Raw genomic sequence first — 6,342 nt, forward strand, 5'->3', positions numbered from 1 at the left:
GTGCTGCCGCGGGGCCGGGCCCCATTGGCTGCTGGGCACGGGGACGAGAGGCCGTGGGGCTAAGCCGGCTGTGGCTGCTGACATCCTGCTGCTGCTAAGCCCTGACCCGCTGCTAGCCCAGGCCAGGGTCCGCCGGGCCCCGGCTACACCGGAGCAGCCCTGGGCCAGTCTAGCTCAGCCAGGATTCTACTACCACTGAGATTCACTCGCAACCATAGGACAGAAGGGAAGGAGAAGCTATTGCCCCTCCAACTGCGGCCTGCTGCTGCTGAGTTCTGGCCCGTCTGCTAAGATCTTACCCGCTTCTTCCCCACACCCTCCCCCCCAGCCCAGCCCCAGCTCTGGCTGCAAGCTACTGAGCCTGGCCGGGGTCAGGTGACCATCTGCAGTCCCCGGGCGAAATATTAACTCTTTCACTGCTTCAGTCTTCCCTCGAGTGAGAGAAAAGGACAAGTACAGGCATGTAAAGGAACTACATAAAAACACCGAGGTCAGTGAAGAAGTCAAGTCCCAGATGGGAGGGATGAGGAGATGCCTTAATCTTGGGGCTGTAATTCTCTTGTAAAGCTTTGGAGAAGACTGTAATTGATACATCAGACTCTTTTCCCCGCTAATACATGAAGGTATGGGGAGATGAAAATGTTCAAATTGTATATATCTTGCAAAGGCCTCCATGCTAAAGTAAGCAAATGTTGAAGTAGTTGTGATCCCATAAGAAGTTTGAACAGAGAGAGAGAAGCGGTGAAGACCCTGTGCCCCCTGGGAGAAAAGAAGAAGACCACTGTTCCCAGAGATGAAGATGCTTTCAAAGATAGATAAAGAGAACGTTTGCTCTTGAACAGCTCATCTTTAACATAGTACCCCATAAGTTGACATGGGCCATAAACACAGCTGTGGGAAAAGCTGTAAAAATGAGAGGGTCTTTATGATTGCAGATGTTCTGGGTGGCTGCTATTCATGGAAACTGAAAGCCATGAGAGAACTGTTTTCTTGTGGAGAGGTCTCCATAAATTTACTAGATGGATTCCTCTCCCTAAGTGAACTGCAGAAAGGCTATTCTGGAAGTGATAAACTGAGTTGTTTCTGTACATTGTGAGTGAGAAATAAAAGGTTGTAGGGGGAGAAGTGTTTTAAAGGTTTTATTCTGATTCTTATTATTCTTTCTTTTAGTTACTGTTATTAAAGCTTTCTTTATATGCTTTTAAAGTTTTGAGCCTGCTTTGCCTTCCTCCTAATCCTATCTCACAGCAGGAAATGAGTAAATATATTCTAGTGGGTGCATTAACGTTTGGCCAGTGTTAAACCCACCACATTAATTGGTGTGTTGGCCAGGAAATCTCAAATTGGCAAACCTAAACCACTACAGACTGTGGCCTCTCCCTGCAGTTGGTAGTAAGGGAAGTGTATCACATCTGATACCACTGTGCAGCCTCTGGTCTGGTTGGTGTGTCCTTATTTACATCTGCACACCTTATTTACATCTGCAACAAGTCTATGAGGCCGTAAGCCAAGAATTTCACAGTTGGTACTAGCAAAGCTAGCAGATTAGGGACTAGCAAGGTAGACTAGCAGATTCTGCCAGCTTCTTTTTTAGTATGTTTTTATTGGAAAGTCTTAGTACCAGAGCAGAGATTTTTGCATCTATGCAAAAGAAGGTCTCCTCCACCAAGAGCTTTGCATAGTGAGATGTATACACTGAAGAAAGCATGGCTGGAGAAGCATGCTCCGTTACAGCTGTCATGAGCAGGATAACTCTTATTCTCCTTGGCTGAGATGGGTGTTCAGTACCTCCAGAGAAGATCAGCTTCTGGAAATGTTACCACATGTGGTAGACAGTAGGTGAGCAGAGCACCTTCTCCAAAGTTGCCTTCATGAAGATTTTGTGGGAACTTAAGGTGTTCTTTCACATTACTCTGGTGTGTGAAATGGTGGTACATTTTCCATGGCCTGGAAGCAAGTAGGGATGGGAAGACTGAGTTTGTAGAGGGTTTCCTGTTGAGCAGAATGATTAAACGAGAAGCCTGTATATGTGAAGACACTGCTAATACCATTAAAAAGCTAGGAGGGAAGGGCCTTGCTGGGTTACCAAAAATGAAGCTGGAATGAGACCTCTTGGTTATCTATTAATGCGTTCTAATTATTAACACAAGAAAAGCAAGATTATTTTAGGAATCAACTCCTTCAAAATATTCCTTTGCAAAACCAGATAAGTTTCTGCAAATTAATGACCCTTTTACCTTTGTTCCAGAACTTTCACTCTTTTAGTTGTGCTCTAAAGATGCTTGTGAAAGGCACTAATTTCTGATTTTTTGCTTCTCCCAATTCTGTTCCACAGTGCAATTCATCTGGAACTAGTGATTTTTCTACTTTTCATAGTTTTAATTGCCTAATTATCTGTTCCACTGCAGTGATAAAGTCTTCAAACATCTTGTTCTCCCACAAGCCTCTCCCAGCATGAAAGTATTCTGAGTGTTTTACAGCTGTGTGGTCTGTTTTGATGCTTTGTGAATTTAAATCACAGCTAGTCTTCTAAGATGTTATGTGAGATGGTAATGAAAGCACATGGTCCTTCTTAGTCATACTCAGGCTCTATCTCCTCTAGTGCCTTTGGAGCATACTAGCACTGCATGACTCTAGCCTCTGAAAATGCAAGGATAGGGTAAATGTTGCTAGATGCCCTAAAGACTCAGGAAGGTTCATTACAACTGTGCAAGTCATGCCAGAGTTCCTGCACCTGTGTGACATATGAAAAGATACTCTGATCATCCCGTGGCAACATAGCCCCTCTTCACCCCTTGAATTAGGACTACTGCCTTCAAGTTGAGGGAAGGTCTAATTCAGAAGGAACTGATGCATTAGTTCTCTCTTTATTATGCTTTTCTGAGTGATTTAAATGTTCTTTAATAAGGAAAGTAATTACAGAACCCCTAATAATGTGCTTTTATAGATTGGAGTTAGAACTTAACAGTGTTTACCAAATGGCCGTGAAAGGTGAGAGTTTCTGTACATACAGTGGTGTTAGAGGGGAGCTGTTGCTCTGAGGGGCAGAATAACTGTTCACTTAGAGAAGAGTCTGGAACTACTGAAGCTCACCATTCAGTACCTGATCCTAACTTTACCCCATGAAACCCTTCAGTTTCATTGCTTGATGGGGACTTTTGTGTCGTGTGACTCTGATTTTTGTTTTGCTGTTTAAAAATTCCAGCTTATCTAGTTACATTTTCTCCATAATGATCAGCCTTTGAACCACTAAGAAAAGTATACCTCTGATTTGGCATGTTACTCTTTTGCATGCCTATGAAAAATAAACTGCAAATAAAACTATCTCTTCTGCAAAGGCTGTGCTACTTAAAGGGATCTGAATATATGTGCACGCATTGCACTTTTTTCATGGAGAGCAAGATGAATTTTCAGAACTGAGAGTGAGAAGAAGTGGTAATGCTCTGGTCTCCCTTTTGAAACTCTCTACAAACCTCTGCCTTTAAACTAATGTCTGTGCAAGCATACAGCTGCATGTGGCTGCCAGAAATTTATTAGAAACTTAATTATTTGCAATGTTGTAGCCCTGAAAGATAAGTATACAATCTTACTCAGAAAACAAAGGAGCTGTTTCCAAACTGGGGCTAATTCAATTTGGTATGAAAATTCATTGACTGGTCTCTCAGGATTTATTGGTTGCCTCTAAGGCCAGGATCTCTTGATTCTCAAGAGCACCATATGATTGAGCAATAGTTGTGTGACAGTGTTTAAGAAATACAAGGTACAGAATGTTAAAACGGTAGCTTGTTCAGAGTAGCTCTGATTTCTCAAGCAGAGGACCAGTAGGATGCAGTATATCTAAGAGTTTTAAGGGATGTAAAAATAGAAAATTGTGGCTTGTATTTTGGGTGGTGAGGTTTATTGTAACTTTTCTTCCCAGACATAATTAATATCAAGTTTTGCTTGGAAAAATAAAGTTGGAGTGTGGGGGTTTTTAAATGTTCTGTATTGGCTCTTTGCCAATACTTTATGGTATTGCATAGTATTTTCTTTGTTTCAATAATTTTTTTCTATAAATGCCTATCAGAGGATGTATTACACTAAAACTACAGAAGTACCTTGTTACAATTGGAACTGTAGTAATGTAAAAAAAGATTAGAAATGGAAGTGGAATATGATAATATAATGTAGAAATAGAAAATATGATTAATGACAGGCATTAAGGTTTGCTTCAGTGAAAAGTGCCTTTTTATTGGTTGATTAGCCTCATCATATATGGAACAGGTACCGTAGTTGTTGATTTTCTCTTTTGAAGGAGAACAAGGGAAGTGATGCAAGTTACAAGGTGAAATAATGCTAGTCACATGGCAGGAGGCTGTGTGGCATATTTCTGATGTACACGGTTGACTCTTCTTTCTAAAAGTAAGTTTTCAGCAGAGGGTTTCACTGGTGACTCGCTAGTGCTATATCCAAAAGTGAATTGAAGTGAGGTAGGTCTTCTTAAAGTACTAAGATGTGGTTAAAAGCTATAAAAATGTAAGCTATTCTTTCTTCCATCAATTCAATGAAATAGGGTTTTTCTGAGTTCCATTTGAACTGGCTAATTTTTTTTTCAGTCAGACTTGTTGACTGTTATTCCCTTGAGTATTTTCTTAATGAAGAATAAAAGATCAGAGAGGCAGTATAATCTGGAGTAGATTGGATGTAATATATAACTGTTAAACTGTAAATTTCTACTAGTACCCCAAAGAATAGTCATGTGAAATGCAAACTTCTGTCATTGCAGTTTTCTTTTACATATACCTTCTTTTCACCTGTTCTTTTTGCATGCAGTTGAATGGCATTGTAGATACTTTCCCTTGCAACTTACAGCCTGAATGCCTTTCTGAAATGAATTGTGCAGTAGGGAAGTCACTGAAGTGAGAAAATACAGAGAACAAGAAATTAGTGCAAAATCAAATTCTGCAGAAGAGATTAATTGGAACAGAAGGAAGAAAATAAGATAACTCTGGTCCCACCTGTCCAGGAAAGGCAAGATTCCTGTTTGTTTCTGCCAAAGCTGCATAAAAAAAGAAAAGAAAAAATTCCACTCTTTTCATTATTAACAAGAAGTATTGAAATAGAGGCTATGCTCTTTAATCTCTGCTGAAAACTCAGTGTTAGTTCTGCTTATATCCTCAACCACATCCATAGTTTTAATGGAACTGGACAGCAAATTAATATTACTTAAACAAAATGTGTCATATAGCCCACTTGTAACTTCTGCCAAAGATAATCTGTTTTCATATTATTTGCAGTTGCATAATGAGATGTACAGAGAGGCTTGGGAGGTGGATGTGTGGAAATTGTAATCTGTATAAATATGTTATCACAGTGAAGGATTGCTACTGACAGTCATCAAACACTAAATACTCAATTTAATACTACATTTACAGGTAAGAGGGTCACAAGTTTCTGTCTTAGCTGCATATTTGCTGGATCTTGAGACTCGTGGACCAGTCAGCAGAGTAGTGCTGCACCATCAGTTCAAGAAGCTGTTTTTAATTTTATTTTTCATTCTGAAACAGAAAAGATTGCTAAACACCAAGTTTTGTTGTTTAGCTTTTAAATTTCATTTTGACAGAGTGTAGTATATGAAAATCCGTTTAATCACTTTGAAATACGTGCTTTATTTTGATATTTCTTCAAATTCCTCTTGGTTGTCTTCTTCAAATGTCCATATTTTTACTGATCATAAACATTTCAAAGGTAATAAATTGCTCTTCATTCTTATATCAGTCAGGCAGTGAATTTGATATTACAGTACAAGAGATAATACTAAATGCAGGTAAAGTTAAAGAATTTACCAATAAACTAAATTTTATCATCATTTTCCACAACTGCGTGATTTTAGGGGAGACTGAGAGAGGGTGGCTGTTAGGTGAAGGTATTGGTAAATTACAAGGCTCAGTGTCTTACATGAAAGAAATAAGAGCAGTAACAGGATGAGAATAATGGCCTGTGAAAAACAGGCAGGATTGAGAAGCTGATATATAATTGTCTGGGAAGATAATACTAAGAAAGCTGGCTGCTCTCTGTAGGAGTGATCCTCCTTTTATGGTCAGATAACCACTCTATGAGACCAATACAAATGAAATAGTGGAAACATGGTAGGGTAAGAGCGGAAAGGATCAGGTGCAACATGAACTGTTTCAACTGGCAGAGGGATTTAAGAGATGACAATAAAAGATAATGAAAATACACTGTAAATAAAGACAACAGCCAAGGCCCACGCATTCTGAGTGGCTCAAGCCTAATTCTTCCTTTAGTCTTCAAAAACCAGTTTATGTGACCTGTTGCTTCACACAATAGCCAGAGGGAAAG

The sequence above is a fragment of the Geospiza fortis genome, unplaced genomic scaffold (genome assembly GCF_000277835.1).
Source record: "Geospiza fortis unplaced genomic scaffold, GeoFor_1.0 scaffold608, whole genome shotgun sequence".
In the NCBI taxonomy this organism is placed as follows: domain Eukaryota; kingdom Metazoa; phylum Chordata; class Aves; order Passeriformes; family Thraupidae; genus Geospiza; species Geospiza fortis.